The sequence below is a fragment of the Typopeltis vanoorti genome, chromosome 2 (genome assembly GCF_054136105.1).
Source record: "Typopeltis vanoorti isolate ZY-2024b chromosome 2, IOZ_Tvanoo_1.0, whole genome shotgun sequence".
Classification (NCBI taxonomy): Eukaryota; Metazoa; Arthropoda; class Arachnida; order Uropygi; family Thelyphonidae; genus Typopeltis; species Typopeltis vanoorti.
The window spans coordinates 111,009,824-111,031,920 of NC_143550.1; the positions used below are offsets into that span (position 1 = coordinate 111,009,824).

Here is a 22,097-nt window from a genome sequence, read left to right on the forward strand (position 1 = left end):
ACGGGGTCGGTTTGGGGGACAAAAAACCCGAGTTTCCAGGTGAACTCTTCCCCCCCCCCACACACCTCGGTATGAGACCGGCTAACTCACCTTTAGTCGAAAGAGACCAGATAAAGTTTCCTCACGTCATGGACGGGAATCGAACCGGAGGCTCTGATTAGCAGTTGCATAATGAACATAAAATGCATGCTAGAAAAATTACGTGTGCTAAGAATGAGGAAATTGGAATATGAATACATTTTGCATAGCATATAGAGAATTTTTAGTTACGTATTCAGTAAAACAATGGGTGACTATAATTAATGAATACGACTGCTAGAGACGGTAGCAAGGTAAATAAGGCAGAAGATATAAGTAGACATATTCATCGATTATTTTTGTAAGTGTGTTTTTATGCTGAAGAAATATGTTGTTAGCGAGTGCAATGGTGAGAAAAGAAGATAGTAGAAAAATATAAGAAAAATGTAACACACACAAACTGCTTAATGTGTGCGTGCACGCGCACTAAGGAGTTAATTGTGCTTATGACTTGGTTGTCCAATTGAAAGTTAAACAACAGGAAAGTTTCTGAAGGAGCAGAATGAAGAGGAGGCAGAACCTTTACTTAATGGGGATTCCAAAACAGAAATATCTAATTATCAACCAATCTGCGTTTCTTGAGTAATAGTGAAGATGTTGAAGAAGTTGGCTAGAAATGTAAAAATTGGATTCATCAGAAAAGGAATCTCAGGGAACGATAGCATAAGGTCCTTCTTTAGTAATGTGCTTATGTTTTGCGATAAGGTAATGGTACTACTGGATAACCGAGAAGATTATACCGTAATATTTCTTGATTTTGCTAAAGAATTTGACGAAGTTTTTTTCGATAAGTACCTATCAGGGTTATCAAATGTCCATAAAAATGTGTGTAAAATACTGAGAAACATATCTATATATAACCTCTTCTGGGAAATACTTTGTTTTTCTCTTTTACTTTTTACAAAGCAGAGAAGTTGGCCATAGAGAACCCTTATAACTGAGAGACAGAGCAGACTACATAGATGGGAATAAACCACCTTAATAATGCATTAATTTGATTGATATGAAATCAAGTTATTAAGAGGCCATTGAGCCTAGTACGTTAAAAGAAGGATGAGATGATATCAGGTTTTACATAAAAGAAGGCCTGCCATTTAAATGAAATATTTACTGGAAAAACATAATAGTAACAAATATTCTAAATGACAATTCAGAGTATAAATATTTATAAATATTTTCTTTGGGGATATACAAGTTCTCTGTGTGCTCAATATGTAGCTTAGAATACATCCAACCTGTGTAAAGTATACGTCACTTTGACGTACGCTTTATTAGTAATTGATTCCCTTCTTCATATTCATCCATCGGGAAATGGAGATTCATAGTTTGTTGCACTGAATGTTTCTAAATACGATTTTTCCGAAACTATCAGAACATCCTTAAAGAGCATCCTTTAAGTATTTCCCTGTGGAAATGCGTAATTTTTTATATTTATTATTATTATTATTATTATTATTATTCTTCTTCTTCTTCTTCTTCTTATTATTATTATTATTATTATGTTGGTAACTTCCATGAAGTCAACAAACTCATCGTGAGAGGCCAATCAACTAGCAAAATGAATAGCATAATGAGCACCAAGAATTACTGAAAAAGAGAGCCCAAAGGCTTCACTTCGGTGATGCAAAATTATTCAAATTTAGTGGATATTGAATCCAACATTATTTCAAAGCCGAATAGAGAAACTACAAGAGTTTCATGCCGAATATATATAGAAACTATACAAGTTTCGGTGAATCCAAGCATTAGCAAACCTTTCATGACAGGGGCAACTCGTAGTAAAGGTGGGGTAAGCTCTGATCACTATCTTTAGTGATCAGAGCTTAACCTAACCTAACCTATCCTGAAGGATATTCTATTCTTCAACCTGAGTATTTATTTACATTTGGGGTCTGGCTACCACTGATGAGACCTCAATAAAGGTCGAAACCGGTCTGGGTAGTGACCCCCCCCCTCATAATGTATAACACCATACATGTTTGCTAGGAGATGTGTTTTACATTATGGGAATTACTAAGGATAAGATCAGAGCTTACTCCACCTTTACTACGAGTTGCCCCTGTCATGAAAGGATTGCTTATGCTTGGATCCGCCTAAACTTTTGTAGTTTCTCTCTCTCTCTCTCTCTCTCTCTCTATATATATATATATATATATATATATATATATATATATATATATATATATATATATATATATATATATATATATATATATATATATATATACACATTACTAAATTCTTGGTATTTCTAGCCTGGCTCCCTCTGATGAGACCTCAATAAAGGTTGAAACCGGTCTGGGTAGTGGCCCCTTGCCTTTAATACAAAGCATCATACATCTCCTCCAGGAGATGTGCTTTGCATTATGGGTAAATATTAAGATTAGTGATCAGAGCTCATTATTTTTACCATGAGTTGCCTTGGTCTTGCACTACGTGCAGGGTCAGCTAGACTTGCAACACTTGCAGGCGCAAACTTGATTTGTTTGTCTGTTTGCTTACTTGGGAAATGAAGTAAAACCAGGTTTAAAATAGCTTGGTATCTTTAACATATATATATATATATTCGGCATGGAACTCTTGTAGTTTCTCTATTCCGCTTTGAAATAATGTTGGATTCAATATCCACTTAATTTGAATAAAATAGCATAATGAGCTCTGACGTTATTTACACTACCTGCATTCACAATGCACTCCGGCAATGCATTCCACTTACTAACAACTCACCATGTTAAAAATCTACTCCTCACACTGTTCTTCACGACATCTTTATACAACTTCCACGCATGGCCTCTCGTTCTTCCATTCTTAACATCCCCTCTTTTTATATTCCTTCTTTATTAATCTGATAGAATCTCTTAACTAACTTGAAGGTCTATATCATATCTCCTTTTTCCTCTTATCCACCAACCTCTGTAATTCACATTTTCTCAAGCGCTCTTCATAACAAACACTCCAGAGTCTTTTTATCACTTTGGTTATTCGTCTTTGAACGATATCTATTTTTCCGCATCACATTGAAAACTAGGTGACCAAATATGAGCACAATGGTCCATATGATGTCTAACTAATGTCTTATATAGTGGCACCACCACCACCACTAACACCACCACCACCACCACCACCACCACCCCTTATTTCTATATGTCAGTGTACTTTTTTATCATAGCAGCAATACGATGTGCAATCTTGGCATGTGCGATGTGCCCGAGAACATCCGTCCACTGTGTACCATCACTCTAAGATCGAGAATCGCATCCGCTTCCTGAAATACAACTCCACAAATACAGTATGCAGCATTATATATCAGTATCTCAAAGCGTAACACCTTGCATTTATTAATATTAAAACTTCAACTCCACTAATTTAGCCAAACTAAAAATCTATTCAAATCTTCCTGTAGAGAATTAATATCAGCACTACTCCTGATAATTCCACCTAACTTTGCATCATCTTTAAACATTTGAAGATCCCCCAGTCAATTCATATGAAATATTATTAACAAATAAGTTAAACAGTAAGAGCCCTTGAACAGAACCCTGAGGCAAACCACTGGTCACTTTCCTTTTCTGAGACACTGCTCCATCGTACTCAGCTTGCTGGTATCTTTCAGAAAGCCAATCTTCACTCCATCTAACCAATCTGCTATTTAATGCTATCTTCTGGAGCTTATACACCAATCTGTCATGTACTAATCTATCAAATGCTTTGCAAAATCCAAAAAAATTCATATACGAATTTCCTTTATTTTACACATTAGTCAACTTGTCATAAAACATAAGCAGATTCCTAAAAAAGACCTGTCCTTCAAAAACCCATACTGACCATAATAGAGAATCTTATGCCCATCAACCTAATCCTGTATTTTATTTCTAACCAATTTTTCCAACACTTTGATTACAACTGCAGATATACAGACCGGTCTATAATTAGAAACTTCTGTCCTAGAACCATGCCATGCTTGTGGAGAGGTATTATTTTGTCTTCTGTCCACTTCTTAGGAACCTTCCCCAATGCAAGACTTTCATTAAATAACCAGGTCAAGGGAATGGCTAACTCCTTTGCACCTTCTCTAAAAATACTCGGTGATGTGTCACCATTCCCACAGCCTTATTAACATCTAACCCCAGCAACACTTCATACACTTCTGATTCTTTCATATTTAATTTTCCTAATTCATGCCTCTCTTCTACATAATACACAGTATCATTCACACCATTACGATATACACTGATGAAGTGTTCGTTAAATAATTCCACTATATCATTTGCTATGGTAACTCAGCTACCATAACTATCTGCCAGTGTCAACCTTCCATATTTATTTTTTCTCTCTTGCTTGATATATAGCAGAAAAATCCCTTGGATTAGCTTTAACCTGATTGGCCAATCTCCTCTCATATTCTACTTTTTCTTTTTACCCATGCTTGTCGATTTTCTGTCCTGTAGTTTATATTCTTCATGCATCTGTTCACTGCAAACTGTCTTGTACTTCATCCATATAACATCTTATTTTGTAGCACTGCTTGCTTCATTTCACTGTTCATCCATCTCACTCCCACTCTATTTATTCGCTGATTTCTTGGTACGCAGTTATGCATTGTTGGATACTGCCTTATCATTTCCCATGCACTGTCAACATCTTTTCTACACAATTCATCAAACTAATCTATTGATGCTAGTTGACTACAGAGCTTCTCACAATCACCTACCTTATAGTTCCACATAGAGACCTTCTTGATAATAACTTTTTTCCTGTTTGACTACCTTCCAAACCAATACCACATCATCACTTTCACTAACAGGTGGCAGTGTTATTATCTCATTCAAAACCACATCCTGTGAGGATATCTCCAAATCTACGATGGAGGGGCTGGAAAGTTCTGATAAAAGTTTATAACAAGGTTGATAAAAGTTGTCTTTTTATATATTCTAAAAGAAAAAGAATAAATTATTACAATTTGATGAAACATGGCGTTTAAAGGATTTTAAGATATGTTCTTTTTTGTGGTTATATCAATTGTTTTAATGTTACTATACACTATTCTCTTCTTTCCAATTCACATTCCTATAATTAAAATCTCCATTTTGGGTCATCTTCCTTCTACTTGCACAACTAATTTGTCTAAGCATCTCACAATCACTACTTTCCACATTCCCTGGCCTATCACAGCATTCCATTAGATATACTATTCTGTTGATCCCAACTTCACACCAAACAGCTTCAAAATCTTCACACATACTACTATTTTCCACTTCAACTCTTGAAGGATGCAATTTCTCTGCTACCATTAACATTACTCTCCCTCCTCTCTTCCTCTTCCTATCCTTTCAGAAAATTCTGTATCCGACCATTTCAAGTCCTGACAGCATATACTCCTTAGTCAACCATGTTTCACTTAGGCCAGATATCTTTGGGCATACTGATTTGATCAATGCTACAAACTCAGCCCCTTTATTTCTCATACTTCGTAATATTCAAGCATAACAATTATCGACTATTTGAAGCAATCCCGTCAACACAATCACTTTTTACTCTCTGTGCTATAGCACTTATATTCTCTCTCTCTCTCTCTCTCTGTATATATACTGTTGTGTCCCTATCTACGATTATTAAACTTTCTTTTATCCTTTCAAGTGAATCTGTATATTTTCTTTATTCAAAACTTAACTATGCACGAGATATTACAAAATTCAAATATTTAAGCTTTTTGTCTCCTTAGTGTCCCTAATATTTATATTATACTGCGCCTTTCAGGACATTTACTTTAAGATATATAATTCGAAAACAAGGAGCAATTACAAAAATATGTCTGAGTGTGAAACAATTAAGCAGTCGTGACCCTTTATCTCGTAACTTAACACATTAATTTCCCACGTGATTAGGTTCGTACGTTTTTTCAAGTGGTGCATTAGGCAGCTATTTCAGACAACTGTATTATTAATGAACAAAAGTTTATTTAAGATCTCAAACATGGTACAATTCAATTTCTATTATATAAAACAAAATTCAATACTAAGAATAAAATTACACAAGCAAAATCCTATGTGGGAATTTGCGATCATGCCGTCATAACAGACTTTATACATATAAATATACACATATAATCCTGGAACAAATTAACACTTTACTTAACCTTATACTAGTCAGAATGCTCTATATTGCTATAATACCATGGACATTAATGTTTAAATTCAGTTTACCTTATCTAACTTACAAAACAAAACAACATAGGTTAAGCTATCCTTGTGCTATGCTATGCCCATACATACATTTGACCTTTAAGACACTCTCATATGAAATACCATGCGCATACATTAATCTCTAGCACATGAATGCTTGTCAAATAATATAAAATGGTTACTCTCATTCTACTCTGATTTGTACTAAAGTCCTACTATCTCTTTGACTGTCCAATAATTAACAATGATTGCAATTATATGCAATTTTAATTGATACAAGATTTTACAGTACCTTTCTAGGACGAACCCTGGTTTTCACAATCAGTACCTTTTGTGCTTGAATAAAGGACACACACAGGATCTTCTATTCTATCACTATGGAACTCACTATGTGGGCACGGATTTCTGTATGGATTTTCTTTCCCTCGATACGAGTACTGGATGATGAGATACATAGACAATTTCTTCCTTCTTGTAACTATATGGCATTCCTCGTCTCTTGCAATAGGAATACGGAATCGAATTCCCGCACACTTTGTTTCCTTGTTGTGTCGGATGGAGATAACTTCTACGCCGTCACTCAGGAAAACCACGTGTTGCTATACGAAGATATCGTGAAGAAACTCGTGAGGAAAAAAGCCTGGTGGGGGGTCCTAACCCTTTTATCTGCATGGCCCCTATTGGCACCTTCTTCAATTTCTTATCTTCTCCCTCCCCTACTGGAGTCGATCTCACTCACCCAAAACATGCTATGGTTCCTTGCACGCGACTCTCATGTGACGACGTCTCACTTCGGGAGTTGACCTTGAGCGACCGTCATTTGTTTTAAGCTAGCCTCTATACTAAATTAATCCCCCTTTTTTTTTTTAGAATTTACTTGAACATTTTAATCTCCTTTTTTCAAGTGTTAAACTAGCCTCTCACATACAAATTCTTATCTCTAATCTTCTTTGTCTTACTTAACCTATTTTTTTCATATCCTTTTTTTTTGTTGTAATAAAAATCCCTTTTTTATTATTTAGTTAAACAAACAATTTCTGCTATAATTAATTTTCTTGGATGCAAGCATATTTTCTGTCTTTAAATATCTTGTATTAGCTACTTACATAGGATTTTATATTTTTATTTTCTTGTTACACCATTGAAATTTTTACATTCTTGGTTATCAGGATGTAACAATACCTCTCTCTCTCTCTCTCTCTCTCTCTCTCTCTCTCTCTCTCTCTCTCTATATATATATATATATATATATATATATATATAAACTATTAAATTAATTTTAATTAAATAGTAATTTTAACCATACCAAGATCGACAGATATGTTCGCTCACATGGCGAGTAGATTTTGCCAGCTGGCGAATAGCTGCAATTGAATAAAATAGAATATTTTTTATTTAATGAAAGAGAAATAAATATATAGCTTTCTAAAGAATTTTTTAAGAAAGCATAGATATAGCAATACTAATCATTTTATAGAATTACTGACTTATTGGGACATATCATTTAAAAAAAAAAACATGGGGGGGGGGGCTTGGGCGAGTACATTTTTTTTTTTTTTTTGCTTGGCGAGTGGGAAATGTGGCGACATATGTCAATTTGACCACAGGCAGATAGTTGGAGCAACCAATACTTGTTGATTGCTCCCGTATTACTGTATCAAAGGTGTACCAGGACTAGATTAACCATGGACAACGACGCGTGGTTGATCCTAGGGTGAGCGTCGGGTGTCACGACTGGTATCTCAGCAGCGACGTGCAATAGTCACACATCTCACTCACCAGTACAACAGCGGGACAGTTCGACCTATTTCCAAATGCACTATGCGCCGCATCTTGCTTCGCCTGGGGTTCCACAGCCGGAGACCAACAAGGGTACCCATGATGATGGCCAGTCATCGCAAACAGCCTCGCATGGACCAAGAAACGTTGGCAATGGACCCTCGACAGATGGAAGAAGGTCGTCTGGAGTGATGAGTCCTGTTTCCTACCGCACTACTGATGACCGGGTTCGCATTTGGCGCAAACAACACGAAGTCTGGAGAGCTTTTTTCTGGCAAGCCCTAAGTTCTGGGCTTGCTAGTTTTTTCTGGCAAGTCCGTTGGGTATCATCACAAACACTGAATGGTGAACTAGCGTTCACCATTCAGTGTTTTTTCAACAGAACAACGCACTTTGTCATCGGGCTTGTACAACTACTGAGTGGTTGGAGGAACACGATAACGAATTAGCCACATTGTCTTGGCCTCCAAATTCCCCTGATTGTAACTCAATTGATCATGTGTAGGATATGGTACAACGGGTGTGAGAACTGCTGATCTTCCTCTACGGAATGAGCGTGAACACGGAGTTGCTGCAGCGAACATGGGTCGAATTACGCATGGAGGATGTTCGATACTTTGTGGAATCTGTTCCTAGGCGTCTACGAGCACTTATCGCACAGAGAGGTGGACCAACACGTTATTAGGTTGGTTTTCCTAATGCAAAGCTAACAGTGTATATTTTTTTCCTGCAAAGAAAAAAAGGGCCCAACAATTCAGCGTTTTTAAGTGTTTGCACACCTTTCGCTCTGTGGGGAATTTTACTGTTTAAATATGAATATTCAATGAGTAAAACTCATTGATTAGTTGAACAGCTATCATGTGTTGTGTAACTATCAACAATATGGTTTGGAAACTATTTGCATATGCAGTGATGATAGAAATACATAAAAAACGATATTTTTTTTAAATCAAAACGACAGAAATGTGTTCAGAGATATTAAAATTTTTCCTTAGCTAGATCCAGAACCACCTAAAGTGATTATTATTATTATTATTATTATTATTACTACTACTACTACTACTACTACTACTACTTGGCACCTCCAAGGACTCATCGTGGGAGGGCGTACTTTACTCTACTCTGATATACACATCTCACCGATATCGTTTAATTTAACAGAGTATAAACTAATTATCATAATGAATTAAATACACATCAGTAGAATTAAAATAATGAATTTATTCAAATAATTTAATAAAATAATTAGGCTTTAAAAAAAAAAGAATCCAAATCGCTTCACATCCAGGTCTCCTGCATTACTCCATCGGCCTTGTTAATATCTACCGGCAGTTTAAAATTCCATTTGTTTGAGCCAATTGGAGCTACAGTCGAATATTTGAAATCTCGCTGAAAGATTTATTTTGTGATAAAGCGAGCTCATTTTATTGTTTGAAAAGTTATGCGGAAAGAGGGAATATTTCATTTTGCTACTGATGAATTCATATTTTAAACCACTATTTTTAAAAGAGTGAGTAAACCATTTTTAAAGAGAAATAAACTGAATAAATGGTTCATTAAAGGTAACGTTTTATGAACTTTATGTTAGGGAATACATTTTACAGTATTGTATACAATTGATTGCAATCGTACTTTACGATCACTGGAGCATTCTGGTACTCAGTTGTTGCTTGTTCTGTGCTTCTTTCTGCTAAAGCGATATACACACGAACACTTCTATAACTTGCATGAGCCCGGTAAGTATCTATTCATCACTAGCACAACTACCTCGGTTACTCTCTTCTCACACTAGTAAGATAACTCTACCGAGTCTGGTTAAAAATATGTGGAGACGCGGAGTCGCAACGTCTGCGCACTGGAAGAGGATGCGCGCGATCAGATGCCTTAGGAAGCCAATGCCTTTTCCAAAGTTGGGGTAGTATCCTTTCCGCGTAAGTTGGTATAGCACGTTTGCTCATATGAGAATCAGGGATATACCCACCGTTTGCTACTCTTGACCGTTCACTTCCGCCTTAATTACTTTGTTGATGTACCATTCATGGGTTATGTAGAGCATCGTTATACGTGAGGATTTTTTTTTTTTTTTTATGTACTTGAAAACGTTCCTAATGTGTGTCGCGTGTTTGTTTATTTATATTTTGTTTTTAACTGTCGGTCATATATATTTAGATATCATATAAGAGTTACATTATATGCTACATACACTTTGATTTAATGTTTTTTTTTTTTTGTAATTATTTTTTTTTCCCCATAAGTGTTGCTCTAGCACAGATTTGGCAAAAATCTTTTTCCGTTAGAAACTTTCGTCAATTAAATTTTATTACAACTGCATGTTAAAAGTAGCATGCAAAATTTGAATTACATCGCTGGCTGAAATTTTTGAAGGGTATGCATTGTTTCTACTCCAAAATTTACATTTAAAATCTGCAATAGTCTATAATTAAGAGGTCAGTGTTATAATTTTTTATAAATTAGAATTTTTAACTATAATACTGTAACTTCATTAAAGTTTAAAAAATGCATATTCTCTATCCCAACAGTAACTTTATGCACACTTTATTTTCAATTTACATGATTATTGTATTTTGTCAAAAAGTTTTCTTATATATAGCTGTGCTACAAATAAATAATATATATATATATATATATATATATATATATATATATATATATATATATATATATATATATATATATATATATTTTTTTTTTTTTCCAGCCAAGAACCCACTTCATTAATTCATCATTTCATAAATCACTAAGTTAATTTATCATGAAACTAAGAAGGAAAGATGGAAATTTATGTAAAGTGCTAACTTTACATAAATAACTTTACGGATAACTAAATTCTAACAAAAAAAAAAATTAAAATAAACTGAAATAAAACCAAAGAACAATAATACTACAAATAATGAAAAATACTAAAAAAAATAAATAAAATAAAATAAAACCGAAATTCCGTAAGTTTCGAAATTCACACCATACCACTCCATTCCCAGTTTCATTGTTTCTTGGATGGACTGGATAGAAATCGACTAGGAATTTCTAACCGGCGAGTTTGATAAGAACCTATCCAATGGACATATGTGCAGTATTGTTTTGAATTTTGAATCCTGAGGATTTGGAATATTTTATTTTTTTATTTTAATCTTAATTTATTTAATGTTTAATTTTATAGTATTATTATTCTTTATTGTATTCCAATTTATTTTTGATTTTAATTTCATTCACCTATAAAAGTTTTGGTTATTTATTTTCGAATGTGACTTTATCTAAATTCTGTCCTTTCTTTCCTTTCTTCATTTTTTCATAATAAATTAAACTATACCTATTTATTTACTGAGTTAGTCATTTATTAAAAAAAAAAAAAATCGAAATTTACATTTCTGAAACAAACCAGATATGTGGTTTGTTATATAATATAATATAATGTTATATTATATAACATTATATAATTATTATATAATATAATATAATATTATTATTGTTATACAGGTATCTTCAATGACAATCATTGAAAATGCCAACTGTGTTTTGAACGAGAACCTGTGGAACAAGTAAAACATTTCAGCTACTTAGGCACGATTTTTAGTGAAGATGGTAAATCAAATATGGAAATAGGCAACAGAATCAACAAAGCTGGTATGATAGGAAGTCAATTGAATAAATTCATATGGAATAAGAGAGAAATTAGTCAGAACACTAAATTAGCTGTATAGAAGACAGTGTTCAAACCAGTTTTAACTTATGGATCTGAGAGCTGGGTCAGAAGTAAAACACTTGACCAAAGACTAGAGACCGCAGATATGTGAGTCCTGAGAAAGATTAGAGACATGAACAGATGGCATCAATGGCAATACCATATTAAAAACGAAGATTTTAGGAAAGAACCTGACATTGTCAGTATCCAGGAAAGTGTTAGCAGAGCTAATCTTAGGTGGTATGGTCACTTAAACAGAATGGGCGAGGAAAAATTAGCAAAACAAGTGTTCTTTGCCAAGTTGGCAGGAAAACGACCGGAAGACAAAGATATAGGTGGATTGATACGGTACAAAGTGCCTTAGGCGATAGAAATATAAGATCTGATAATGTTGGAGACTTGACAAGTAACAGACTGATTTGGAGGAAAATTGATTGCAGATAGGAAGTAATGATGTAAATTTTTCATGTAGTACTATCACATCCTGTACACCCTTGAGGGTATATGTCAGGAATTTGATGATGATGATGATGATGAGGTATCTTCATGGAGTCAGATGACTCATCACAGGAGACCCAAACTATCCACACAGTATCTATCATATCTCTTTTTGAACTCATTCACAGATGAAACACTCACAGCTGAGTCATTCAATGCATTCCATTCATTCACCACTCTCAAGCAAAAACTAGTCCTCACATCCTTGTTAACTACACTCTTACTTAATTTCCAGGGATGATCTCTTGTTCTTCCACCACTATCCCACTGGTGAAATATTTCTCCTGCATCAATCTTATAAAAACCTTTTAGTAATTTAAATGTTTCTATCATATTCCCCCCCTCTTCTTTTCCCCTATCAACTAACCTCTGTAATCCACAAACTTTCAATCTATCAATGTAGGGAGCATTCCTTACACCACTCACCAACTTGGTCACTCTCCTCTGAATCTTTTCTACAACTTCCTCATCTCCAAGGAATCCAAGTGACTAGACCTGAGCACAGTAATCCAGATGTGGATGTATCAGTGCCTTATAAAGAGGAATAATAACTTATATTATATTCTATTAAATTATATTATAATGTATTTAGGGTTACTGCATTTTAAATTTCGAAAATGAGATGTGGAATAAAAAGCATTATTCTCTAAACAAATTGAAACGTTTCATAGAAATTATGAAAGTCTTTCAGCACTTTAGTTGCTTTAAATTCTTGAAGCAAAAACTATGCTATAAAAATAGTATTTTAATGCTTGGTATATAATTCTAGTGGTATAACAGAATGATTCATTTTAAAGTATTCATGTTTATCATCAGATAATACTTTTCCCCCTTAAAAAATTATTATTATTAGTAGTAGTAGTAGTAGTATTATTCCCATAAACTTCAGGAAATGTTTATTTGATAATAAGTTAACAGGTTCACAGATCAGATAGCAGAAATCAGATTTAATGAGCATAAAAGTTATATTTAATGCGATTGCCATAATAAGCAGGATATTTCAGATCACATGCTGCATGCTGGCCATTTAACGGCATTGTTTCTCCTTTTGCTTTTTCTCTCTTACCCCCCCCCCCCAAAATCAGTGAAAATCTTTATAACCAAGGTTGTGAATAATAATAGTATTGCAGGTAACAAATTTGGTCCCCAGGATTTGAAAGGGATAAATTAACTGTGGAAAGGGTACAGAGGCAGATAACAAAGATGGTCTCAGGACTGTACAATGTTAGTTATGAGAATCGACTGAGGGAATGTGGACTGCAGAGTTTGGTGAATAGAAGAAGGAAAGGTGATATGATCGAGACTTTTAAACTGTTGAGAGACAGTCAGGGTTGACACTGAGGAGTTCTTTCGCTTGGCAGAACAGTGTGAAGGAGTGATGACAAGGGACCATCCCTAGAAGTTTTGAAAGGAAGCTGTCAGCAAGAGAGCAAGGAGTGGTTTCTTTGCATGGAGGGTGGTTCAGCCATGTAATGCATTGCCTGATAAAGTAGTGAGAGAGCAAGAACGGTCAATGAGTTCAAGAAGTGATATGATAGACTTTGTGTTTCCTAGGAAGGACCTCCCACGATAAGTCTTTTGACTCCATAGAGGCCTGAATAATAATAATAATAATAATAATAATAATAATTAATAGACTCTTAGAAGCTTGTTTGTTACACTTTCTGAAAGAGCTGGATTTTATTATTATTATTATTATTATTATTATTACCACGGGCTACTCCAGGAGTCCTTAGACTCATCGAGGGAGGCCCCAAACATCATGTTCACGCAGCTGTTCAACATTCTCACAGTATCTATCATACCTTGCCTTGAACTCGCTCACTGTCATAGCACCCACAACAGACTCTGGCAGCTTATTCCACTCATTTACCACTCTAAAAGTAAAGAACCCAGCTCTAACACCCCTGCTAACCACACTCTTGCCCAGCTTCCATGGGTGTCCCCTAGTTCTCCCACCACCAGTCCTGATCTCAAAAATATCATCTAAATTAATCCTATAGAATCCTTTTAGCAATTTGAATGTCTCAATCATGTCTCCCCTTTTCCGCCTATCAACTAGTTTCTGCAACCCACAAATCTTCAACCTGTTCTCATATGGTTCATTCCATAGACCTGCTATCATCTTAGTCACTCGCCTCTGGATCCTCTCAACCTCCTCCCCATCGAGAAGGAACCGAGGTGACCAAATCTGGGCACAGTAGTCGAGATGAGGTCTTATCAGGGCTCGGTACAGAGGTACAATAACTTGTTTTTCTCTGCTCGTCAAGGTATTTTTCAACAACCAAGTGAGTTGATGAGCTGATTTAGCTACTTTCGCAATGTGCCCCCTAAACTTCATCTTCCTATCCACCAACACTCCCAAGTCCCTGGCCTCATCAATCTCCTGGTGTACAGTTCCACCAATGTGGTATACTGCTGCTAATCTTTTCACTCCGAAATGCATAACCTTACATTTGTCACATTAAATTGACATCCATTCTCCTTAGCCCAGAACTCCAATCTATCCAAATCATCCTGTAAGCTTTTGACATCTTCTGCATTCACTATCGCCCTACCCAACTTTGCATCATCAGCGAACAAATGAACTGTCCCACTTAGACCCTTCCCTATATCGTTAATGAACAGATTAAACAGCAGTGGTCCAAGAACAGAACCCTGTGGCACACCACTAGTCACAGGCCATTTTTTGGACTCTATTCCTGAATAAACTACTCTTTGATATCGCTCCATCAACCACCCAGCTATCCATCTCACCAACCCTATATCCATTCTCATATGTTGTAGTTTACGGATTAGAATTCCATGCGGTATCCTGTCAAACGCCTTTGCCAGGTCCAGCAGTATCACAGTAAACCCATTATCCTTATCCAGTTCAGCCATCACCTTGTTAGAAAACTTGAGCAAGTTATTGAGGCATGATCTACCTTTCACAAAGTCATGCTGTCTCCCCATACAGTATCTCATTTTCATCAATCCATTCCTATATTTTTCCCTTGACTACTTTCTCCAAGACCTTGACAACGATTCCTGATATGCTGATCGGTCGGTAATTTGCAACCATAGTCTTGGATCCTCCTTTATGCAGTGGAACTATTTTCCCCTCTTTCCACACCTTCAGGACTAAACCAGACCTGAGACTCAGATTAAACAACATGGTCAAGGGCACTGATAATTCATTAGCCGCTTCATGCAAGACCCGTGCCGGTATACCATCCAATCCCACAGATGTATTCACATTAAGGTTCTGTAATAGACTATTCACCTCCACTTCATTCATCACAATTCTCATATAAACTAATGGTTCCTTCATTTTTTCAACGTCACCAACTGGATGATATACTTTTACAAAGTGCGCACTCAGTAACTCCACTATATCGACTGGTTCAGTGAACTCTTTACCATCGTCATTCCTTAAAATCATTTTGCCATGTACAGTTTTTTTCTTGCTTGCAGCATATTGAAAGAACTGTTTGGGATTCTCTTTTGCTTGCATAGCTAGTTTCCTTTCATAATCGGCTTTTGCTGTTTTTACCACACTCGTTACCCTTCTGGCCTGTACTTTATACCGTTCGTGTGCCTGCAGGTCACCCCTTTCTTTAAATTCCCTCCATAGTTGTTTCTTTTTTTGCAGCTCAAGCTTAATGGTGTTATTCATCCATTTAACCCCTCCTTGTTTAACTATTCGGACCTTAGGTATACAATCAGCCATAACCTCCTGTAAATGCTCTTTGATCACTTCCCATGCTCTATCGACGTCCAGCCCTTGCAGTTGTACATGCCATGGCACTGATCCAAGCAATCCCCTAAGCTTGTCATACTTGCCAGCACGGTAATTCCACATATACCCTGTCTTAATCACAAATTTCACACCTTTAGCCACCTCCCAGGTCAAGACCTTATGATCACTCTCACCAATAGGTGGTAACATGGTCATATTCATTACAGTCAAATTCTCAGATACTATTACCAGGTCAAGCACTCTCACACCCCTAGTATTTTCAATTACATGCTGTTTCAGATAGTTATCCCTTAATAATTGAATAAAATCCATTTCCTTCCTCACATGTGTCCTCTCCTCCTTCCAATCAATGTTACCATAGTTGAAATCCCCCATAATAATTACCCTCCTTCCACTCATTTCATCAATTTGTTTATGCATACCATCTCCACCATCTATTCCATCACCTGGTCTATAGCAGCACCCAACTATATATTTTATTCTGCCAGTATCAATCTCACACCAAATAGCCTCAAATGAGCTCCTTTCACTATCCTGCAATACTTCAATTCTCCTTGGCTGCAATTCATCAGCTATCATCAATAACACCCCTCCCCCAATTTTATTCTCTCTGTCCCTCCTAAACATACTATAACCTACACATTCTATCCCACTAACTATATCATCTTCCGTCAGCCATGTTTCACTAATGCCAATAACCTGTGGCCAGGAAGAGCCAATCAAGGCCAAAAATTCTTCCTTCTTGTTCCTAATGCTCCTGGCATTAGTATACATGAATTGCAGTGTTCCCTTTGTCCCACCCCTATCTTGATGCGTTATTCTAAATATCCCATTCCCATTTTTTGTCCTTATTGCTGGCTCAGGTACATTATATACATTTTTACACTCAACTGTCTCACTGATGTCTGGATATCCACTTCCCCCCCCTCCTTGGTAGTTCTAGTTTCCCTGGTTCTGCACATCCATTTTCACTTCATTCAGCAACACTTTTTCCAGTCTCCGCACACCAAGTCCATTCAAATGCAGGCCATCCATCTTGTATAAGTCCTTTCGCCCATCAGACTCATTCCACACGTCCACAAATTCCACACCACACCGTCCGCATAACCTGCGCATAATATCATTTGCGATTATGGCCCTCCTTCTAAACTCCTCTCTGTCATACCGCGGTAACAGACTCACCATTCTAACTCTGTCACTCTTTTCTTTCGCTACCTTTAACAATACTTTCAAGTCCTCTCTCATAAAAAATTTATGAGAGAGGACTTGAAAATTTATTAATTGAGGTAAATGGTATGGATAGTTCAGCTCCAAAATTATGTGTAGCAAATTTGGAATTGAGCTGTGTATGGATAATGCAGCAACTGAGCTAGCTGCTTATGTTCATATGATTGGAGAAAAGTGAAGGAGGCACTGCAAGAAAATATCTATAAAAAAACATAATGCAGAAACATAGCACCTATGAGACAGCAGTTGGAGGAAGTTTGTGAGGAAGAGATAATCTGTTGAGCGGATCACTCCCTTCTGAATAGTATTAGGCATACTTGGAGAGATTTTTTATAGCACTGCTCTAAATGTGAGAAGAGTAAGAAAAGAGTTAGTAAGGAAAACAAAAGTACACTATGAATTAGTACACACAGAAATTGGCAAATCAGGCAAAGAAAAACTTCACAAAGTGTGAAGAGTGATAGATATGTGGCAAGTTGAAGGAAGAATGATCATGGTAAGATGATGTTAATGGATCTCATCATATTGTAGGCTTAATCAATTGTATACAGCACTCAGAAAGGATTAAAACAGAATTTAATACTTCCTATATATTTCGTCTCAGTAAATGAGACATCTTCAGGGATTACCAAAAAACTAACGTAACATCAAAAACAAATAACACACTATACTAAGCCCAACCATGTGGGTGACACTAAAGTCCTATCTAGGTGGAATGCCCTCTAAGGGCGGTTACCTACAACCGCCCTTAGAGGGTGCTCCACCTAGATAGGACTTTAGTGTCACCCATGTGGTTGGGCTTAGTATTGTGTGTTTTTTGTTTTTGAAGTTACATTAGTTCCACTTTACATTCCAGGTCACCTACAACCGCCCTTAGAGGGTACTCCACCTAGATAGAACTTTAGTGTTACCCACGAGGTTGGGCTTAGTATTGTGTGTTATTTGTTTTTGATGTCACATTAGTTTTTTTTTAATTCCTGAAGATGTCTCATCTACTGAGACGAAATATATAGGAAGTATTAAATTCTGTTTCAATCCTTTCTGAGTGCTGTATACAATCCATTAAGACTCCAATATGATGTCCTCACAGCACTTAAGCCTCTACACATGGATGTTAATGGATGAAAATGGTAGAATGGTAACTGGGTCAGTGTGTAAGAGTGTTTCATCCTGACCAGGGTGGAATCATGAGGAACTTAAGTGTAGAGGATATAGGAGAGGATGGCTTAATTGTGGGTGAGTAGGAGGTATTTAAGGAAATAAATAACCTTGATGTCAATAAGGCAATAGGATTTGATGACATATCACTGTGTGTCTTAATGGAATGTTCCAGGCAATTGGTAGTAGCATTGGCATGCCTGTTTAATATAAGTCTTACAACAGCGCAAGTTCCAAGGGAGTGTAAAGAAAGTAAAATTATTCCAATTGTATCAAAGATAAAGGTGGTGATAAGGCTGTAACTTCAAATTATAGGCCGATCTGTATATTGGGAGTTGTGGTAAAGGTACTAGAGAGATTGGTGAGAAGTAGGATACAGAAATGGGTTGGTAACAGCAGTATTCTCTGTGGTTATCAGCATTTGTCACCTTGTTCTATAACAAGATGACAAATACCTTGGACAGGGGAGATGCATATACAGTGGTGTACTTAGATTTTGCAAAGACTTTTGATAGACTACCACACGACAAGCTCTTAAATAATTGAAACAGATAGGATTGGATAACAGACTTCTGAGTTGAATCAGTGACTGGTTGTTGGATAGGTATTAGAAAGTTGTATATGGGGAGGGTGTGCAATATCCCAAAAGAGAAATGTCACTAGTGGTGTGCTGCAGGGGTCCATTTTGGGGCCATTGTTGTTCAATTTGTATGTTAATGATATTGGGATGGGTTTAACTAGTAATATGCAGCTATTTACAAATGATGTAAAATGGAGAAGAGCAATGCAGAGTTGAGCAGATGTTATGGCCTTACAAGAGGACTTGAATAGATTACGTGAATGGGCAGGTAATTGGAACTGTCATTTCAGTGTGCAAAGTGTAAGGTTTTGAGATTTAGTAAGCAATGATGGGATGCAGAGTTTTCCCTTGGGGAGAAAACTTTAATGGAAGTAGAGGAGATGAGAGATCCAGGAGTGATGGTGAACAAGGATCTGAAATTCAGGGGCCACATTGCACTAGTTGTGAAGACATCACATCGAATGGCATCATAAGAGGCCTTGATGATGTCTCATATGGATTATTGTGCACAGATTTGGTCACTCAGTTTTCATAGTGATGAGGATATGTTGGAAAGGTTCCAGAGAAGATTCATAGAGGTGGTCAGTGGTCTTTGGAATGTGGAGAATGAGGACAAATTGGGAGAATGTAAGTTGCAGAGCCTTGTGAATAGGAGGAAGAGGGATGATATGATTGAGACATATAAGCTACTCAGGGGTTGTTATTGGGTCAACATGGAAGAGATTTTTCATATTTCATAGAACAGGAGGTGGGGGGAGACAAGAGGCCATTTCTGGAAACTGTATAAGGAGAGTGTGAGCAGAGGAGTGAGGGGTTGGTTCTTTGCATGGAGAGTGGTTGGTGAGTGGAATGCATTGCTTGAGTGTTGTGGGTGTAGACACATTGAATCAGTTTAAAGCATGATTGGATGAGCATTGTGTGCAATGGTGTGTACCAGTCTGTGTGTGTGTGTGTGTGTGTGCGTGCTCCATGGAGTCAGAAACTCCCACATGAGTTTCTGACTCCATGGAGGTGAAATGTTAATAATAATAATAATAATAATGACTTTCTCCATTACTTTCAAGTGTATTGGGGTGAGAGCAATGGGGACATTGGTTCAATGGCTGACTTTTATCTTCCTTCTTAAAATGGGCCAGGCAAAGTCTTGCTTCTGTGCTGTTGGGCAGATACCATATGAACATAATATTATTATTATCATTATTATTATTATTTTTTTTTTTGTTAACGAGTATTTCCATAGAGTTCAAAGACTCATTGTGGGATGCCTAGAAACATCGTCCACAATATACCTATCATACCTCCTGCAATGTAACCAAATACACCATGGGAGTAAGTAACTAATCATCTTCTTAAACTGATTCACTGACCAAGAACTGACAACCACCTCAGGCAATCCATTCCACTCATTCACCACACTTGAAATAATATTCTTTACAGGATGGTGTTAACCTTGTAGAACAGGCTTCTAGCATATTCATTTTTTAAAAATTATTGAGAAAACTATTATTTTATAGTAAAAATTCAGTTTAATATAAACCAAAATGATAAGCAACATGGACACATACAATTTATCATTGAAACTGAAAATCAAAACTGCCTTCCTTTCCTATATACATTTGGCCACACGACTTCCATCAAGCAGTCTATTATTCGCTTTTTACTGCAAGACTACCATACCTGCCAATATACACATTCTAACTTTACCAAAAACTTAGAATCGTTGCTACCCTTAGAAACAGAGGTATGATAATTTTCTTTAATAAGCAAGTTCTTAAGCAAGAATTACAAATTATTAGCAATATGTTTATAAATAATGGTTGTAAGAAAAATACCATCAATAAAATTCTTCATAAAAACTACACCTAAAAATAAAACGATATAGATTACAGTAAAACCATAGCTATCATATATATAATAAAGAAAGGACTATCAGATAAAATAAATAGAATTCTACACCATTACAACCTTAGTGCTACTTTTAAGCCACGCATAAAATTAAAAAAAAAAGCATATTCAACTCCTCCAAGGATCCTCCCCCTCCCCTCCTCCAGCCCACCCTGGTGAATACAGAATCCATTTTACTTGTAACTTACTTTATATTGATGAAACTGGACACACAATTCCAATCCATAAAAAAGAACACAAACAACACATTAAATTTAACAATTTTGGTAAAGCAGGCCTGTTGGATTGTGCTCTTAACACCCTACACCAAATTGATTGATTGGAAAGGTAGTACATGTTCCTTACCTCATATAAAACTATTGTGTGAATGCAAAGTTAAGGAAATTTTGATCAACCATCCTAACCTTAACAATAATGGAGGCATAAAAATTGAAAGAATATGGATGCACACATTCAGCCCATGTAACTTCCTTCAAGTTCTCCAGCAAACCTTCACTTTAGCACTCTAAGCAATATTTTCAGCTCTTATTTCATGTGTTGGCCACTATCAATACTGTTTTTGTTCTAATTTTATCTTCAAGTAATCTCTAGCTTAATTTATCTCTTAGTAATGCTTATTAAATAATTTAAGGAATTTACAACATACACAGGATATAAATTAAATTAAACTTTAATCTATATTTGCAATATTTTGGCAATGTCACGTTGCCATCTTCACAGGAACTTAAAATAAAGACACATGCACACAGGCACTACACACAGTAAATGAGGATGAAGCAGGAAGCTATTGTTTCCTAAAAATCTCCTAAAAATCCTGATGGTGCCCCCTAGCAGGCTATTTAGATGTTCTTGGCCGTTGGGCTGAAGGTCTTCTGATGTAAGTCTCCCAAATTTGGGGCAGTTTCATGCAACATTTGGGATTGTCATATCTCTTCTTGAATTCATTTACAGATAAAGAGCTCACAACTAAGTCAGGCAATGAATTCCACTCATTCACCACCTTCCAGGCAAAAAACCTTGTTCTGACACCCTTGTTAACCACACTCTTCTTTAATTTCCAGGGATGACCTCTTGTTCTTCCATCACTATCACACAGCTGAAACATTTCCCCTGCATCAATCCTATAAAAACATTTCAGTAATTTAAATGTTTCTATCATATCACCTCTTCTCCGCCTATCAACCAACCTCTGCAATCCACAAGCTCTCAATCTATCAATGTAGGGAGCATTTTCTGGTCACCTGGATT

General features: G+C 36.3%; 1 protein-coding gene across 5 annotated transcripts in view; it reads left to right on the forward strand.

Moving 5' to 3' along the window:
* The window catches only part of LOC150109337 (cationic amino acid transporter 2-like), a 364,125-nt gene that overhangs the window by 55,743 nt on the left and 286,285 nt on the right, over positions 1-22,097 (forward strand). The window contains exon 1 of one of the 5 annotated variants that reach the window (XM_090412699.1): positions 9,988-10,103. The exons of the other annotated variants lie outside the window; for them this stretch is intronic. The gene's annotated coding sequence lies outside the window, so the exon portion shown is untranslated. Of the gene's footprint in view, positions 1-9,987; positions 10,104-22,097 lie in introns of those variants that run through there. 5 annotated transcript variants of the gene reach the window in all.